Source organism: Ambystoma mexicanum, chromosome 11 (assembly GCF_040938575.1).
Source record: "Ambystoma mexicanum isolate Mex_15411 chromosome 11, UKY_AmexF1_1, whole genome shotgun sequence".
NCBI classification, from domain to species: Eukaryota; Metazoa; Chordata; class Amphibia; order Caudata; family Ambystomatidae; genus Ambystoma; species Ambystoma mexicanum.
The window spans coordinates 224,182,704-224,203,199 of record NC_090934.1 but is presented as its reverse complement, the minus strand read 5'-3'; the positions used below and the strand labels follow the sequence as shown (position 1 = coordinate 224,203,199).

At 44.3% G+C, this 20,496-nt stretch overlaps 1 long non-coding RNA gene across 11 annotated transcripts in view; it reads left to right on the top strand.

Annotated features, from left to right (window-relative positions):
- Positions 1–20,496, top strand: part of LOC138503294 (uncharacterized) — a 311,300-nt gene that overhangs the window by 84,169 nt on the left and 206,635 nt on the right. For all 11 annotated transcript variants that reach the window (XR_011279604.1, XR_011279607.1, XR_011279605.1 and 8 more), the window contains exon 2: positions 15,029–15,142. This is a non-coding gene — a long non-coding RNA (uncharacterized lncRNA). The remainder of the gene's footprint in view (positions 1–15,028; positions 15,143–20,496) is intronic.

The following is a 20,496-nucleotide window of genomic DNA, read 5'->3' as shown; positions in this document are numbered from 1 at the left end:
ATCAGTGTTCGTGTGAACGCGTTCACTGATGGGAGAGGACTCCTCTCCTGTCAGTCAGTGTGCGTGTCAACGCGCTCACTAATGGGAGAGTACTCCTCTCCTGTCAGTCAGTGTGCGCGTCAATGTGTTCACTGATGGGAGAGGACTCCTCTCCTGTCAGTCAGTGTGCGCGTCAACGCGCTCACTGATGGGAGAGGACTTCTCTGCTGTCAGGCAGCATGTCTATGTGTTGGAGTGAAGGGAGGGCCATCCGGTCCCCGTGGCTGCGCCGGTGCTTTTGAAGGGTGCATGGAGGTAAGGTAAGTGTTTTTTTTTGTTTTAAATTAAATATGTATATATGTGTATTTAAATTAAATGTGTGTGTATATGTGTTTGAATGCATGCGTGCATGTTGGTGTTTATGTTTGTGTCAATGCTGTGTTTGGTTTTAAGGAGTTGTGTGACTGGTGGATGAATGCATGGGTGAAAGTGTTGTATGTCAGTGTGTGTGCAGCCCCAACCCTAAACCTAGCCGCCCTGCGGGCCACTTCATTAAGAGGTGAGTTCATGGCATCAGAGGTGCACCTAGGCTCACATTTCAGGGGGGAGGGGGGCTAACTCTTCAAATGTTGAGAGAGGCACTAACTTCAGAGGCTGTGAGGGAGGGGCAAACTTACTTGTGTGGGGGCATCTAAGATCTTTCCACATTCAACTGACACTATTCTGGTGAAGCTTCAATGTTACAAGCAGCTACCTCTTGCCTTCATTTCTGAAAGGTCAGACTTAAGGTCTGCAGTGAGAATGAAATGTCTCATGTCACCACTTCCCTTCTAATCACTCCCCTGGAATGCAAGTGCTAACCCCACACCACGATTTCAATGACCTAAAAATGTATGCATGTGAATGCAGGTGCTAACGGTGAAATGTTTTATGTTACTAATTGCAGGGCCTTTGTTAACAGCAAACCCCAGGGAAATCCCAGGCACCGTTTAACATCTGTGTCCTGTTCCATCTGGCCACAGCTATGTTGGTCAGCCCGGCAGGGGCTGGATGACAGTTTTGAAAGTAGATAGTGAGAGGGTCCAATAAACCCATGGCGCTGTTGGTCTCCCCACTGAGGGATGGCATCTGGGCCTTTCAGCTTTTACAGTTGAAATGGGCCCGCCAAACAGCTGCCACCATGTTGGCAGTCTTATGACACAGACACCTACTCATAATCTGCAGCTTTTAACCACCTTGCTGCATTACTGTGACTTCATTGTTGATTTAAGCACTCCACAGGTGCCTTGGTCTATTTTTCCAATCAGTAAGGCAATGGGGCCCCCAAACATCAAAAAGAAATGGTCTCCCACTAGCCCTGACACATCTTCAGCCAGCCCTGCTCCCATTTCCGTCCCAATTCCCTGAGCCCAGCTAGGAAGCTGAATAGCTATAGCACCTTCCCTTTAGCCACTAGTCGTACCTTTCACCCCGATTCAGAGGCTGTTTACTTTTATAATGCTATGCTAATCTCTGGAGAGGTGGGCTATCTAAAAGCCGAGACCAGAAGTTAAGACTTTGGTTTTACCAAAGTAAGTCTGTTGATATCCCATGGATAGGTTTTTGTGCTCTGCATGTTTGATGCTGATGCCGCTCCTTAACGAATGCTAAGGGCTGGCAACACTTCGAAAGAGGCCTTCTGCCTCAAAGTGGCCAGTCGCTGGCGCCGCTCATGCAGCCAGGTCCAGTCAACAAAACCCAACATTTCAGGAGGGGGCTAGATCCTTATCTGCTCAATGGTGGTGCGCCACAGGATGGCATTATTTTTGTTTGGGTTATTAGGTGTGCCACCAATAAGCCAAAACTATTCAGTGGTGGAAATAAGACTTTTCTTCTGGGGCATCCCTCCTACCGCAGTGAAAGAGGCCGGGTCCAGCGACTGGAGGATTAGGAGGGTGTAGGGCAGGTATTTCAGTCACCCCCATGAACATTTTGCCTCTTCCCCTCAGAGGATTTATCATCAGCAAAGTTAAAAATCTGCACCCCTTTTAAACCTCAAAAATGCACATCAATTTTTCCTGTACAGTGCAACACTGACAAGGGATTTCACAGGGCTCCCGCTCAGACACTCAAGTGGTGTTGTGGGAAGCATCTCACTTTGGAACCTAGCGACCATGGTTCAAATTACCTGCCCAACTTAGTTTAAAGCACAAACACACCACAGTATTCTAAAATAATCATATAGTGCACATAGGTTTCCTGGATTGTGGAGCTGTATCTGAGATCTGGTGAGTCATTTTTTTGCCAGATCCCGGATCTGGGAAGGTCCGTCCCAATGACAGCATTGAGTACAGATAGGAAGAAATGGCATATGAGGAGGGACACAAAGCTTGTAGATGTTGTTTATTTGCCCACCCATTGACTTCTCATGACCTTGCTAATCCATATGGCAATTCTCACCCAGTTCCTGCCCTCCCCACCCAAAACACCTCCTCATGGAACTCTTTGAGCTAACTTTACTCAAGTCTTGCCATCAAACTTTACCCTCAATGGGCCTGCAAGTGTTTTCTCAAAGGAGTGTTCTGAGAGTTAATTACTTAATTGGAGTTGTAAACACAGAACTGGTGTATTATGTCTGCCTTCCGCCACTCGATTTAAAAGCACCCGGCATGTCTTTCGCTGAAGTCCTGTTAAAAAACAAGCATTGGGGCATCCCTCCTACCGCAGTGACTTGGCTTGTGCATAAGTATTAGGCATTTGCCAGGCACTGCTATTAGCTGCTCAGGTAGTCAAACCATTTTTCACCTGGTACCATCAACCGCCAGCTAATACCAATACAGAAGTGCTTTTGCCATGCCTACACGAAAGCCCAAACTGTTAGCATTGCCAATGCTCTTTTTTTGATTTACCCTTGATGCACAGGACTATGCATCAAGGTTAAAGCAAACATACTATTTGGCTAAATTGTCCCACATTGGATTTAGGCCCATCTAGCCAGTAATAACACGTTTGATGCACAGTCAGCGTGGACATACTTTCTGTGGCATGGCATTTTTACTAGCTGGGAGTCTGTATATGGTAATAATGGCATATATTGATGCAGCCTGCATGGACATACATGGGAACAACCAGCATGAATATATTTTTATACTAGCATATGTTGTGTGGAAAGGCGACATGAAATATATTGGAAATTATTCCTGTGCACAGTTTGTAATTTGCAACTATTGGGATTTTCCATGTGCTTCCATACAAAACCAACTGCAAACTGTTTGGATTTCTACCCAATTTTGCAAAGAAGGTAAACACTTGTGTACAGGCGTGTTATAAATGCCTTATCATATAATTTCATACTTAGTTTATATAATGCTAGATGCATCAGTCATCCTATGTGGTAAGTTGCAAAAACCTATCGAGGGGTGGGATTGGATTAGGGGAACATGTCTACCTATAGAATATAGGCATGTTAGTCCCTCATTGGCGGTTTCTTATCTGTAAGACACACCCTGAGCTACTTCTATACACGTGGTGTACGACAATCGTCATAGCAGAGAATGTGGCAGCAGAATAATACTTTGCAACATTGTATGTAAAAGTGCATGGCAGGCTGTTCTAATTGGTTTGGCAACACAATGCCAACCTTGGACGTTTGGCTTGCCAGCAGCACGTACATAGAAATGAAGGTTTAGGTCGAAATTACCTAAAAAAAAAAAAAAAAAAAAAATAAAAAAATAAAATAAAATAAAGAAGAAAAAGGGTCGCATTGACCAAAAGTTCTAAAAATGCTACCACCAAAGGTTCGAACACCAAAAGTTTGAACCTTTGGTGGTAGTATTTAAAAAAAAATGGGGGCTGCTGGGGTGTCCCCCGCATTGCCCGCTCACTATACTTAATGGTACAGTGAGCAGGGGTTGCGGGGGACACCCCCACAGCCGTCCATTACAAAAAGAAAAGAAAATGACCCTGCAGCGCTGCTTCCCGATCACGGAAGTGAAAGAAAACTGGCACTGCAGGGAACCAGCGTGAAGATGAAGGTAAGTGGGGTTTGTTTATGTTGGGGGTGTGGGTGGGGTGTGTGTTATGGGTGTGTTGTGTGTGTGTGGGTGTGAGCATATGTATGTGTGTTCGCATGAGAACAAACTTTTGGTAGTTTGCACCTTTCTCATGCGAACGATTTGCCTGCAGTACGTTCAGCCACGGGCAAATCACTCGGATTCAGAAATGAAACCCAGGTGGTTGGAGATATACGTCAGCATTCCCCTTGTTTTCCCAATTAGTCTGCCCTCTCTCATCGGTTGGCCTCATAACAGTGTCTTTTGTTTGAAGGTTGAACTTGCCAGTCTGCACAGTTTCAGGACATTCGAGAGACTGTAGGCACATCATCATCTTCACTTAATATTAATGAATAGCCCTTGTTTGCGAATGTACTCCTTTATTTCGCAAGGAAAACAGCTTCTTCATCATCTTTCCACGTTAGGATCTTGGGCTCGTATTTGGAGGTAGCTGGGTTGATTTGACATAAGCCATCATCCATCTTCTTCTAATAGTCGTCCTAAAGGTTGAATATATACGTCTCATAAGCAACCTTCTACGTATTCTTTCTACCATGCGTTTCAGCGTATTTACAGTTATTGACCAGTGGGTCATTTCATTCTTCTTTCTGTTCATACGTACTGCATCATGGAACACATATTTTCCTTAGTGCTCCAATTACATTGTCATTCTTAAGTATTTTTATATCGTTTCAGCATAGGTTCGTATATCTTCCTTGGGACATTCTTTTGCAGTCATTAGACTTTGTTTAACGTACATCCGTGTCATGCACCCTTTCATTCATGGCTGCATTCCAGCAACTCGGCAAGGGGCATCGTTCTTGGTCGCTTTCCTCCGCTGTCTCAACATGAGGGTATCTTCTGAATGGCTGCCTGAGTGCATATCGTCTTCCATACAATCAACGTGGTATGGACATGTTGCATAAACTTGGGCATGGGTTCCCAATTGGGGCTCCTCGCCTGTCATTCCAATTGGGTGGGGGTGGCAGTGACTAGGGAGAATGCGTCCTCTTTCTCCTGTACCAACCAGTCGGCAATGTTCCTGGACCCATCTGCTTTTCAATCGCCATTTACCACTAACGCGCTGAACGGTTTGTTGGAGGCAAAACCCCAAACGGACTGTAAAGTCTTATTTGAATGCCCTGAAGCACTGAGCCAGGCTGCTTTGAAATGTAGTGCTTTCTACTAGCATTACCAATGTGCCTGGGGGGTATGGAGGAGCATGTATGCTTATGGGCATGCCGCCGGGGAGGGAGCGGGCAGTAGACCACTCTCGAGAGCCACTGAATCCTTCAAGCTAGCACTAGTCCCTCTTTGTGCTCGGCCCTTGTGCTTGGGCCTCATTGTGGGTGTTGTAGTAATTGTGAAATTACCACTTGTTTTTTCAATACCACCTACCTGTTGCTTGGCACCACATGGGATATTTAAATAAAGATGCATAGAACATACAGCATGGGGTAAACAATCTACTTTATTCTGTAAATATCCCATGCAATCCCAAACTATAGGTGGTATTTTAAAAATAAGTGGTGGCACATCTATACTTATGGAGACACCCAAATTGTGTCCCCGATTCACAGGTGTATGTAAAAATAGTAAAGTGTCCTTCCTCTTAGGAAGGACACTTTGCTACTTTGCAACAGATTCACTTAGAATGCAAAAGTGGTGGATTGCAGTTTAATCTGGCACTTTTGTTCTCCAATCCACGTCCTTCCTTTATGGCTTGGCAGAGGTCCGAGTGTCCACATCAAATGCGGAGCAGCCAGTGCATGCCTATTCTGCTCGTGGGCACAACATTTGCACCTAAAACAGTAGATGCTAAAGTGAGGCACCCTGAGGTGTCGTTAAGGTAGAAAGGAAGCAAACCTCCACTGCGTACAGGCAAGACAAAATGCATTTCCTTAAAAATGATTTCATACCTTTGCTACAAGATGGCACTCAAGTGTAAAAAGAATAGAAAATGAAGCAGAGGTTTTTTTAAATATAATTGTTACTGTTACCAAAAGTAGAGTGTAACAATGCTTTCTTTAGCAGTTTGTCACATTTCTTCTATTGGGTTATATGGAAAGGTGTCCTTTAGAAAGTGTGCTTTGCACACGGAAAACCAACAGTGCCACTTCTGTGGCCACTTTACATTAATGACACCTCTCAGCCATATGAAATGGATGTGAAAGGATTTGGCGCGCAGATCGTCGGCTTTCTGGCCAGGAATGACCACGTACTCAGAATTGGGCCCTCAGTCATTGTGCCTCTTTGACATTACGTGCATCTTTCTGTGTGAATCATTGTGCCTCGTTGTCAGTCTGCGCAGCATCTTTTTCTGTGTTACATACAAGTCAGGCGTTAAGGGTTTAATGGCGCCGTCGGCGCCGTTAACCCTTAACGCCTGATTCACACTTTAACGCCTGCTTTTTGCAGGCGTTAAAGTCCAAGGCGCTAAGCGACCTTGGTGCTATGCCGTAATTAGCGCCTTCCCCATCGCCATTATGCCCTATGGGGCAAAAATTGGAATGGGGAAGGGCAAATGGTGAATGGGGGAATGGCCCTACCCAGAGGGTGTTGGGTAGGACAGGCAGGTGATTGCAGGGGAGCTGGTGTGGCTGGATTGGGTGTGGGGAAAGATGTATGTTTTGACGCTTTTTCAGAAAGTGGTGAGGGATGGTGTGGTGCAGAGGGGGAGTTTTAGGGTGTTCCAGGCTCGGGGCTCCCACTGGTCGAATGCTTGTTTTTGGGCTCATGTTTGCAGATTTGAATGTAAGTGGGTTTTGGCTAGCTTGTCTGGTGTTTCTGTGGGTGATGGGTTTCAGTTTGTTGTTGATGGAACCATGGGTTTTTTGAGGTGGATGGCTTTGCATAAAATGCGGAGACCTTTGAACGCTATTCTCTGGGTTGTCTGGAGCCAATGGATAGTTTGTGTGAGTGTTTGGGTAGGTGCACGATGAGTCTTGCGGCTGCACTGTATGGCTTCCAGGCTGTCGAGGGTGCTGTTGTGGAGTATGTTTCCGTAGTCCAGTTTGGACAGAACGAGTGCTTGGACTACGATTGGGAGTTGTCACAGTGAATGATGTATCTAAATTCACACAGGAGGTGTAGTTGCAAGTTGCATGTTTTGGTGACTCCAGTCATATGATGTGTGAAGGAAAGGCCGGGTCAAAAGTGATGCCTCGGGATTTGACAGCTCTGGAGAGGGATATGAGTGGGTTGTCTGTCGTGAGTTCTTTGAGCCAGGGTGTGAGGTCGGGTTTGTGCATGGGGGCAATTGAGGAGGTATTCTGTTTTGGAAGGGTTGAGTTTGAGGAAGTGGGTGGCCATCCATGTGATGGTGGAGACAGCTTTTATTGGGGTTGAGTTGTGAGGGGGATGAGGTTTGTAAGTATATTTGTGTGTTTCTACACAATACACAGGTTCCTCAAAAATATAACTGACACTGTGTGCTAGTTGCATCAATATTTGGTCAAAGATCTTGAATGTGTATCACAGATGAAAAGGTTTTAACCTGTCTGGACTTGCTCAAAACCACAACATACACTATTCGACCAATCGCGCCTTCCTTATTTACATGTTACCCTATTGTGTTACATTTTTCTTATTCTAGACATTTTCAAAATTTACTACCGCATATTGAATTTACTAATCATATTTAATTCAAATCCACACAAAACACACATTTTCTGAGTTATAATAATTCACTTCACAATGGTCTGGTCGACACGTGTTTCACTTAATATCCAACGTTCTTTCAGTGGAGACTAGTGAGCTTCTTCTTCATGACTATGATTTGTAACATTAAAACCTGTGTGAAAAAATAAAATATAATATGCTATATCTTTAACCACCAAAAGAAACAAACTTCTTGTTTTAACATATTTCTGTTGTGTTAGGTTGACCTGACATCTGACACATCCTAAGCAGAAAAGAAAGAAGTTCCCAAATTGGAAATGCCATCCCCCGCACACTATCATAGGCCCAATAATGGAGCCAAACTTTCAACAAACAAGGTTCTCTGATTCTCGAAAATGTGCGCGCTTCTTAGAGTTTCAAAGGCAAGTTAAGGATAACAATTTCATCAGCAGATCTATTTCATAGCATCACAAATGTGTCTTGAGACAATTTATGTTATTTACAGTGTGTTTTTATTCATCAGGCCCAACGTGTTTCAAGAAAATCTTTCTCTTCATCAGGGGAAAATGTTCAAATTAATTCTATAAAATAATATAGGTTAAGTTATGGGATCGATCTCTAGAGGTACCCTAATCACCACTCTAAAAATGCACATACGATTTCAGAGTATTAGGTAAGTTCCTTGGCAGCGAGAAACAACCCACTCCCTCAAGCTTCCCACAAAGCTTGTGTAAAGTAATGCTTAAATAAAATGGTTCGGGCATCATTTTGTTCAAGTATCTACATGGTTTTTGGACTCACCATAAGGGCGCTGTAAAATCCATTGGCATATGTTTGCTGGATGACCACAGGTCAATCTCTATAATTGGACACGCATGACATGGAATTATTCTAGGCCTTGACAACGACCAGGGGTCGAAACACATGCTGCTTTTTCTATCATGGAAGAATAAAACACAACTCAACACATAGTTGAATCTCTGAGACTTTTTGGATAGATCATGTACTAATTGAATAAGAGTTGGACTTTGAGCGCGAGACACTCTCCCGAACCATTTTATTTAAGTATAAAATAATATAGATGACATTGTTTTAGCTAACCAATTAATGATAGATTTATACAAAATAAAAATACAACTAATATAATTCAATCAATATAAGAATACTCTTCAATACATTCAAATCAATCATCTTCATTTCATTAAACTATAGTACAACACATTGATCTATTATTGTGTTAAGTCCTCCCATATTTCCAATGGTAAATTACTCATGATATCAAGAACTGTGTCCAGGCATTTATTAAAGCAGGCTAATCTGTTAGATCCTTCCAATTTTTCAATATCTAACACATCCTATATACAGGCATAGTTTGTAACTTGCAAAAACACTATTTCCATTTCTATTGCATCTTATCACGTTTGCACATATTTAACTGTTGTACATACAATTTTTCATTTCCTTATTTCTTGTTGATTCTAGGCAAATGTGCGTGTTGCGAACTGGGCATATCTTGGCACATTATTGTTATGAAATGGATCCCAAGTGTATCAGTGAAACAAATTGCAATCACCCATGCTGCATGGCTGCAAATCTCTTCACGACTTATCATTGGATGTGCTCTGTAACATTAAACATCCAATCACTTATAACCCTGATCTGTATTTATAACTCATCCGTAAATACCAATCTTAACATACCTGCCATACTCCACTCGTCTTTTCCGCATGAGTACTTCTCCCATCTCGCATGTACTTTCAGAATTACTTTCTTAGGTCCTGAATCTGTAGGTACAGGTTTAAGAGTATATTTCCACTGTTCGATAATCTTAGCTTTTGATATCCCCCTTTAACCCTCACATGCTTTCTTTACATGCAAAAGGACCAATCTGTAGATTCGTAGCAGAACTTTCAACCTCAGCACAGCCTTTCGCCATTTTACGACGTTCACATTTGCTGAGTGCCATTTTGAGCCTGTTTTATATTCATACCCGTCCAACAAAGGGTGACTATAGCCAAACCAAAGAGGTGATGGCTGGAAGGTCTAGAATGTTTCTGTGTCATTCATTGTGCCGCTCTTTGTCAGTCAGTGTTTGTTTCTGTGTGAGTCATTGTGCCTCTTTTTGTCAATCTGGGTTTGTTTCTGTGTGAATTATTGCATCTCACATGTTTCTGTGTGAGTCATTGTGACTCTCTTAGTCGAAGTATCTTTCTTTGTGTGAGAAACCAAAAGGTGTCTCACACGCTAGTCCTCGGGGACTTGTCATCCAGCTAGCCAGGACACAGCCATCACTTTTGTATCCATTTCCTGGGGTTGGACCAGTACTGCAGGATCCTTGGGGAGTGGGGGTGAAGCGACCAATGGTGAGACAAGGTATTCCCCCCTTTCCCGTACACCTGCCCCATCCTATTATTTAGGATTCTCTGATGTCCCAACTCCCCCCCTCTCTACACAAACACTGGGCCGAGGAAGAGAGCGACTGGGAGTAAAGAGGCTAACCCTTACATATCTCATTGGACATGTCCCGCTAATCGGGTCAGGCAAAGTCAGGCACCTGACTTTAAGTGCATACATCTGATACCAATTCGCTCTCCTCACACGGATAAAAGGCGGAACATAGAAGGTAGAACACGAGCAAGAAGCTTGCATATGTGTCCAAGAAGAGTTGCCTCCAACTCCTATACCCATGTGGCAGCTTCTCATTATTTGGGGTAGTGAAAGCTAGAAGCAGCTGAAGTCCAGAAAGACCTTCTCTCCACAAAGCACAGAGGACTGATGGGTCTGGACTGGCCCGGCGTGAGCCCAACCAGCATGGCCCAGGCTGAGGAATTGTGGATGGGCTTTCCTTTCCTGCAGTCCTTGCATGCGGACTGAAGAGTATGAATGCATTTGGGTATTTGAGTAGGTGCAACTAGCAGGTGGCAGAGATGCCATGCAGTGCCGGCTCTAGTCCAGGAAGTGGACTCCTATCCCTGGATTGAACCACCACTGTGTAACAGCTCCCGGGTGACCAGTTAGAGAAGAACACAGAAGTTTGCCTGTGTGCCCCTCCCAAGCCTTGGCAAAGGAAACAGGGTGTGCCTGGTCCAGCATTTCCATAATTTGTTTACTTATGCTGTAAAATAAAGCATTTATATTGCATACCCTTATTATTATTTTTATTATTAGGGTATTTATTGAACGTGGACCTGATTTTGAGAAGCAACGGAGTGCTTTGCAATCATAGGGGGAAGAACATGGTGAGGGGCCCAGAGAAACAAGGGAGTGGGAAGCTAACAGGGGAGTGCGGGGGTGGCCAGTGGGCAGACGGAGATCTACAAGCAACCGGGGGAGGACACAATGGGGATCATATCACCCAGTCTCAGGTTAGGTGGGGAGTGGAGGGTGTGCGGACCAAGGTTTAAGGGAGGAGCCATTCCTTGAGCTCCTTCCTGACCTGTCGAAGCAAAGGGGCGAGCCTCATTTTGACAGGGAGGAGGTTCCAGAGTCTAGGGGTGTAGACTACTACTATTGTGTTCAATGTGTCTCACACAGCTCTGAGCAATTTCGGTAAACCCTAACATATGTGTTGAAATGTTGAAAAAGGGTTAGCCATTTCTGCTTATTTGGCAAAAGGCAATACAGGAAGTACAATGGTAATTTATCAGTGTATTATGGAAATTGAAAATGCTGTATTTACTTAACTGGGGTAACAAGGAAATTGGTGGGGTAAATTATGGGTACAATGTAGATACTGACATACAAATGTGTGATAAACTAGGGGAAAGCAGAAATTGGCATAGCAAGTACTGCTGATAAGATAGCTCAGCAGGTTGAGTGTTCTTGCTGCGATCTGTGTGTGTTCTGCAGGTTCAAATCCCAGGAAGGCCAACTCAACCTTTCATCTTTCCGAGGTCGATACATGAGTACCACCTTTGGTTGGGTGATATAGTATGTAAATATGCTCTATGTAAAACACTTTGGCGACAGCGCTATATTAATAACACAACATTATCACTGAAGCAACTGCTTTGAAATGTTTTCTTAATTCGGGCAATGTGGAAACTGAATTGCAATGTACTGGGACAATATAAAACTAGCATTGCAATATGTAAACTGTAATAATATCTGTTTTTATATATGCAATATAGCCGGTCAGATAGCACAGCGAGCGCTCGTTCCGACATCAGTGCGGCGCCAGCGGATGCAGGTTCGAATCCCGGCAGGACCAACTCAGCCTTTTATCCTTCCGAGGTCAATAAATTGAGTACCATGCTGTGGGGTAATAATATCAACTGTTATTTCAGCGTTCAGATACCTGCGGGTTAGTAGCGCTATATAAAAACTAGATCATATATTATGTCACTGGTGTATGTGTGCCAAGCAGAGGCGTTGCTAGGGGGGGGCTGAGGGGGCTATAGCCCCATGTCTTTTGTTTGTAGCCCCGGATAGAATCTCAGGAGCTACAACCAAAAAGCTAGCTAGCCCCCAGTCCCGACAGTTCCGACATTAGCCTAGCCCCGGGTCTTTTCCGGACCTAGTAACACCCCTGGTGCCAAGCTAGCTGGATGCGCACTGTTGTGGGGCCTCCATGATTGTGTCCGCCTGTCCGACTCCTGGTCTTCAACATCTTTGCTGTGGGTACCAAGTGGGGGTTTTAAGAGGTGTGCGCGTGTTTGCTGACTTATTCAGTTGTTGATGTGGGTGCTGCCATTCTTTTTTGTTGGTTTGCATGTGTGCTGCAGTGCTGTAATCCTCTGTTGTGTGTGTCCTGCTATCTGTTGTAGATGTGTGTTTGTGTGTGTATGTTGTGGCGGGTCAGAAAAAGGAGACAGGCTCTTAATTTCCATGTTGAACACATTTTTTATTTAAAGAAAAACGCCTGCCTTTCCCTAAGCTATGGGGTTTCCCTACTAACCAAACCAACTAGGGTGCTCGTCAGTCGTCGGTGAGTTCAGAGTCTGTCTCCTGTCCAAAAATGAATCTAACCTGACCCTATCACTATCAGAACAACCGAGGCACAGGAGAATGACTCCCTTCTCCTGTGAACTGCTTTCTCAGCACTTTCCGTTAGAAGCAGATTCTTAGGTAGTTCTTGGTTATCACTTTTATCAAATCGTAAAGTTCAGACTGTGGGCAATGCCACTTTTGTTTTTTCACGCTGTCTTATTCTCTTATCTTATTCCTTTGGTTCTCTCTTTTCTCTTGTGCCCTCTTGTTACAATTACACATTTCACTCTTCTCTAAGCCTTGTATATCACTGGGATGAGTATCAGTAGCCCTGTAATGATTCCCACTCTTCTTCCACCCTTGTATCCCACTGGGACGAGTATGAGTATCCCAGTAATGATTCTCACTCTTCTTCCAAACTTGTTTCTAACTGGGACGAGTATAGGAAGCCCAGAGGTGATTCTCACTCGCCTTCCATGCTCGTTTCTCACTGGGACAAGTATGAATATTCAATTTGTTATTTTCGGTTCCCTCTCGCTCTAACCTTTAATTTGTTGATTCAGGGATCGCCTGCGGTTCGGATAGGGCTTTCTTCTCTTTTTGTCAGGACGGCGTCTTCGCCCGCCTCTCTCTTCTTTCGGCACGCTCTTTTGTGCTGGTAGGCAAATGGTCTCGGCTTCATGGAGGCACTCCCATGTATCTTCAGTCACGTCACCACTTCTTACTAGGTCACTCAAATGACCTTGGTCCAGTCCTTTGGCTTCCAGTCGCCTGGGTCTCCTGGAGTGCAATAGGGGCACTTGCACATGCCAGCTTCCTTTCAGCTTTGGAAGGCGCGCTTCCCTGTATCCTTCGGCTCCGCTCCAACAGCTGATTTGGAACTCCCAGGCCTCTCTCTCTGGTGTGTCTCCTCCTCCCAGATTCATGAATCTGGGCTGGGACTTCCCCAGCGTAGCATAAAAGTACTTTGTCTGTGTTCTATTTACATTCGGTATTACTCCAGTGATTTTCTACGTCTCTGTACCACACTAGTAGTTTTCTTCAGGTTTTCTTAAGGATTAAATTTCACAATAACAAATCTCCACTGATTCTTCCTGTTTTCTTCCAGTAGGATTTATCAACACTGGTGTAAAGGTGGATTGGGCAGGGAGTTCCTCATTGGAATTGGAGTCCTTGTCCTCACGGGGCGGAGGGGTCACTCCCGGTAAGGTCCTGATCGCCTCTACCCCTAGGGAGGGTATCGCGTAGCAGGTTCACCTCCCTAGCCTCACAGGGAAAGCCCCCCCTACCCCAGGGAGAAGTGACTGAATCCCGTGATTCATCACAATGTGTACTGCTATCCACTGTTGTTTTGGTGTGAGTGTGTGCATGTGTACATGTACATGTGCATGCTACCATCCATTGTTATTATGTGTGTGTGTGCTGCTATTTGTTGATGCTGTGTGGCTGTGTGCTTTCATCTCATTGTTGTGGTATGTGTGTCTGTGAGTTGCTGTTGTTGGTGTGTATGGCCTGACAACTGCTATTGCTGTGGTATATATGTGTGCTATCATCTATTGGTTCTGGTGTGTGTGATTACATCTATTGTTGTGGTGAGAGTGTGTTTGAGCTGACATCTGTTGTTGCTGCTGCTGCTGTGTGTGTGTGTGTATATATGTTTGTGTTGCCATTTGCTTTTGGTTATGGTGTGTGTGCGTATGTGTTTGTGTGGGTGGGTGTGTGTGTGCGGGGGAAACCACTGTTGGTGTGTATGTGTGTGCTTCCATTTTTGTGGTGTATGGTGACATATGTGGTTTATGTTGTCATCCATTGTGTGTGTGTTCTAGCATCTGCTGTTGTTGCTCTTGTGTATGTGCTGCCATATTTTGTTGCTGTGCGGTGTGTGAGGTGCCATCCTGTGTGTATGTGTTTGTGCCATCCTTGTTTTTGTTGTGTGATTTTGCTGTCATCTGTTTTTCTCTGTGGTATGTTGCCATGCATTGTTGTTGTGATGTATTTTGGGTATTTATGTTGCTTCCATCTGTTGTTGTTATTGTTGTTTCGGCATGTGTGTGAGTTTGTGTGCTATCGCCGAGTGTGGTGTTTGCTGCCATCTATTCTTGCTGTGGTGTGTGTGTTTGTGAGGCAGTAAAACATATGTATAGCTTTTTAGCCAATATATTTGAAAAGTGTACTATAAAATGCACGGTTTGGTTCCATATTTCTAAATACGTCTCAGTGTCAGTCATTGTGCTTATCTGCATCAGTTAGTCTGTCTTTGTCACTGGTTGGGCCTCTGTCAGGTATTGATCTCCCATTGTTGTTCATTGTGTCTGGTCCTGACTACTCCCCTCTTCTCCCTTGCACTGCGCTCTAACCTTGCAGCCATCCAGCTATCTCTTCTCTTGTCTCAACCCATGTATTGCTCTCTACTCTTTACCCTTGCTCCCCATTCACTCATCTACACCAACCATCTACTCTCATTACAGTGGTGAGGCTGGTAGGCCTAACAGACTCTGACTGTCGCGCCATCGTGCAGGGGTGTCCTGGATTCGTTGGACCACCAGGGTCGGTGGGAAGCGTTGAAGCGTCCGACCCGAGAGGTAAGAAGCAGGGATTATCACCTCTACAAGTGGTAAATGAGTCGGACACAAGCAGATAAGACCGCTCATGTATTTCAACCTGAGCTGTAATGCAGTGGGTCTATGGCTAAAACGCCTGTGCACATTAGCAGAACACACTCCTGCTTTACTTTCTGGAAAATTGAAGTCTCATAAAAATGTTCTCTTGAGTGGAAAGGTTTAGTAGAGAAAGATGGCAGATTTGTCAAACTAAAGAGTGACTTGTGGTTAAAATAATGACAACCTCGATGTAAGTTGAATGCTCCTCCTTTGTTGGTTATTAAGCATCATTGTAGTCGACTGCATGCATGACCTTCCTCCTTCAGCTCCCAGTTCCAGCTGTCCTTTCGACATTCCAGATCCTTCCCTTGTACATTCTGGGATTCAAGAACTAACATTCCATCAGGAGCAAAGCCATGCATATTGCATCAACATTCCAAGATAATCATTTCAACTATATAACACACCTCCTTTTCTTTGAACTGAACGATCAAAATTAGACCTGCAATACACAGATGTGGTTTGTATAGGACTGAGGATAAAAGAGGGAAAACACAAAAAAGAACAAAAGAGGACAAATACCTACAAGGTAAAAAAGCATGGAAGAATACAAGAAAACTACACTGGGTGAGAGCGTACCATGATTTTGGTGATCAAAACCAGCTCTCACCACTTTTATTTTTATTTTTATTCCAAACATCACCTCCTTCCAGCCGCACAGCACCCACATAATCTCTCTCAACTATTTTGGGTCCATAAAACTTAGAATCACATTTCTTGCTGGGAAGTTTGATTTTAACCTGCTCACCAGCAAAGAAATCACTACTCTTACATCCATACCTAACATCATACCTCAATTTAGAGGCATCACTACACCCCCTAATCCTTTCCCCAACACCTCTGATATTAGTAACAATCATTTTGGGGTGATTCAACCAACCAGGCATCAACAGTGTGTAGGCTTTGCAACCTCTGATTTCGAATGTAGAAACAATGGTGGGGGGGGACCCCCCCTGCTGAAATACTGTCCAGAGCAAATCCCTCTGCCAAGCTCTACTGTTCAACACTGACAACCAAACACCGTCCATAGCAGTGCAGTTGAATCTTTCCACCCACCCATTACTCTGAAGGTGGAACAAGCAGTCCTCTTGTGCATCACTCCCTTCCCCTTGAGCCACGGCTGAAACTCCCTTGAAATAAAGTGTGGTCAGTTATCACTCACCAGCTGCAATGGCAACCCCTCTCCCCAGAACATATTCTCCAGAAATTTGATCAGATTCCGAGAACCCCCACTTCAGGCCACTTGGACAAGAGATCCACCACAGCAAAACTTTCTCTGGAGCCAGAAAAATTCAAGGGACCAAGCAAATCTATTGCCATCGTATTCCAAGGAACCTTAGGCACTTGTGGAACAACCACAGCAGTGGCCCTGGTTTCAAGAACTTTGTCACTATTGTGACACTCCTCACACTCCTTGACACGCATCTCAATTAAGTTGTCCATTCGAATTATAGACCTTGTCCTGCAAATGCCTAAATGGCCCCTATGGCCCAAATCAAAAAATGATTTATTTCATGCCACGCAGGACCAGTAACCTTTGTCCCCTGTATACAAACTCTACCTCCATGTTCAACTCAGCCATCACCCTCGCGTATTCACTGACACTCTCACTAACCACTTGATTGCGTATCCTCCACTTATCTCTAACCAACCATTTGACTTCCTGATACGCCTCATCCTCCATACACACCACCAACCATTCACCCCCCTGAAGACTATCTTCCACAGAGAATATGTCCCTGATGTCATCCTCCACAAGTATGTCCACCTCATCATCTGCCACTACAGGATTCCTTGACAGCGCAGCCGCCACAACATTCTGCCTGCCATGAACATGTTCAACACTAAAACCCAACCCTTGCAATTTTGTGATCCACTTCGAGGTCCTCCTAGAAACACTGTGTAACCCCTTTTTGTTGCAGATCAAAGCCAAGGGCTTGTGATCGGTGCAAATCACAGACGGTCTTCCATACAAGTACACTCGAAACTTCATTATGGCCCGCACGACTGCCAAGGCCTCCTGTCTGATAATGGAGTACCGACCTTCAACCTCTTTGACCATTCAAGATGCGAATGCTATGGTGTGCTCACCTACACTATCTTCCTGTGCAAGGATCACACCCAAACCAAACTCTGACGCATAAGTGTAAGTCCTTAAGCCCTCTCTGAATCCCTGCAAAACTGGGGTGGCTAAGATGTCCTGCTTCACCGTTATGAACTCATCCTCACAAGCCTTGGACCAATCAAACATTACCTCTTTTCTGGTCAACATACTCAAGGCCACAGTCTTGTTTGCTAACCCCTTCACAAACTTGGCGTTGTACTCAATAAGGCCTAAAAATGAGGCCACCTCCACCTTATTCTTGGGCAAAGCCATTTCTGCAATAGCTTTGATAGTACTGAGCTTGGGTCGCACACCTTCCCCGAATAAGTTGTAGTCCACTGTTGCACTTCTCCAACGTCAACATAAGCCTAGCATCACCTAATCTCTTCAACACTCTTCAACCTGGCGTCATTTTCTTCTCTGTCACATCCCCATACAAGGATATCATCCAGATAGAACTTTACCCCATTCACACTACCAAGAATGTTGTGCATCACTTTCTGGAAAACACTAGCCACCAAAACTAAGCTAAACGGCACACTTGAACATTCCCACATGCGTGATAAACATGAGAATGTTATAAGAATCTGGGTGCATGCACATTTGATGGTATGCCGACCTCGGGCCTAAAAGTGAGTATACTTTCAAACCCGCCAAATCCGTAATCATCTCATCAATTCTAGGGAGAGGAAATCTCTCTGTGACAAATTTCTATTAAACCCCCTAAAATCAATATAACGTAGGATGGCCCCATTCCTCTTCCGGGTGACCACAATGGGAATGACCCATTCTGATACATCGTTCACCCCTTCTCTCACCATCCTGTTCAATTCCATCTCAACCTCTCTCCTAAAGGACATAGGTACAGATTCGTTTTGCTACATTGGTAACAGCCCCACTCTTAAGTTTGATCTTATGGATAAAGCCCTTAAGACAACCCACACTTTCCTTAAAGACACTGGGGGCCCACTTTAACACCGTGTGCTCTTCCAGTGCTTCACCTTCTGAGACCTCATTGCCTTCCCCTGTATACACTTGCTCCGGGGCATTCAGATCTAGTTTAGTACCCAACGGTGCCTGACAGCTCCATGACAACATTGGTCACAAACACAGGACAGAATGTGCTCTACCCTTTAAACATTAATTTGGCTTGCAGCTCTCCTATAATTTATTTTATTTATTTATTTATTTCCATTTATAAAGCGTGCAACTGCCCTAGGGCATTGTGGCGCTGTTACATCATATTCACTTGGGTGCAGGCAAAAAGCAGTGTACAGTTCCCGTTCAGGGTCATAGCGTATTAGGCGATAAGAGGGTCATACATATTAGGCGATAGACAGTTCCTTGGTTACAGTGGAACAAACAGTTATTTGAATAAAATGGTTTTCAGAGACTTTCTGAAGGCTAGGAGGGATGTTTCCTTCCTGAGTTTGGGGGGTAGTAGGTTCCAGGATTTTGGTGCCAATACTTCAAAGCTAGTACCGCCGGCTTTGCCTCTGTTAAGAGATCACAATGGGATTCTCACCATCTGCATGTGCTTTGAACCTAGCCTCTTTCAACACACAGCGAGAACTCATTCTCCCAAGACTTCTTAATTATCAAGGTGTAATTGGCCCCACTGCCAATCAGCATCTCAACTCTAACCGCATTAACCTCAATTGTTGACTTGATCATCTTGATTTTCACCTCATGTATGGCATTCACCACCTGTACCACTTCCAACCAATCATACACGTTGAAATTACCATCCTCAGCAGAATTTAAGTGTTGAGTGCTCCCACACCTGTAACTACGTCTGACTTTCTGGTTGAATTGGCGACTAGCATTTCCTTCCCCGCGAGGAAGGGCACTCCCTTTCCGTATGTCTCTCCCTCTACACTTGAGCTCCCTGTCTCTGATGGCATCCTTCCTGCTGGCATTCTTGGAACTGATCGTGTCCTTACTCAGCAAATTGGTTTCAGTGGCCTCTTCAACTTCTTTGACAGTCTCCCTGAATCATTCTTTAATCCACAAAGCAGTGTACTATACCTGCTTTGCAATCTCTATGGCCCTGTCTACGATTTCCAGATGCAATGGTAATTCTTGAATCCCATCCTCATCGCCACTGATATAATGACAACCTCCTCCACGTAAGTTGGATGCTTCTCCTTTATTGGTTATCAAGCATCGTTGTAGCCGACTACAGTCATGACCTTCCTCCTTTAGCTCCCAGCTCCAACTGTCCTTCCCCATGCACAATCTTTCCCTTGAACATTCTGGGATTCAAGAACTAACATACCATCTGGAGCAGAGCCATGCATTTCATTTATTGGGTATTTATAATGCTCCTATACAAATGTGTTTCGAGGAGCGAAAAATGTGGATGCATGCCACATCAAACTTCCAAGATAATCATCACATCTATATAACAGTGGTCAACACCAGTTTTGGTCTACCACTGCCTGCTTAGCTTTATTCCTACCACAGTCTAAGCCATGCCTCCTTCAGAGCAAAGCATACCCCAAAGAATAGTCCATACAAATAACACCTTCCCACTCTGAATATCAACTGCCAAAGGAGGGGCCACTGGGAACATTTACAGAAGAAAAACAGTTCAGATGACACCCTGACCAGGAACTGCCTGGGTTAACATGTCACTACTGGGACAATTTAACTGGAGTACTGAGGTGGTAACAAGGATCCGTTATCTCCTCATGTGCCTTTTCTTTCCCATTCTCATGAAAACTACCACACAAGAGGATCAAAACACATGACCCTACTTGTCTTCTCTCACGGGTGGAATAAAGTTCATAGGATTCAAAAATGTGATTTTTAGGATGCTAGAAAAAAGAATACTGTACAGTTTGAAAGTGATGTGACCTGATTGGTATATATCACCCTGCTATTGGGACTTTGAATCCTATATCACTCACAGTCATAACCAACATGATCATGGTGTAGTGTCCATATCCACATTTCAGTTCAGTGTCAGCTGCCTTTGGAACAGATACTTGAAACAAAATAAATATATCAGAGCATCATCCAGACTGGATTCCTTGGACTCCTATTGAAGGAGCATCTAAGTGCCCAAAACACACTGAACTTTGGATGGGTGAGGATTAGCGCTGCAAATGGAAAATAATGTACTCAGAGACTTCACTTGTTATAGGGTTGGATGAGTGGACTGAGTGAT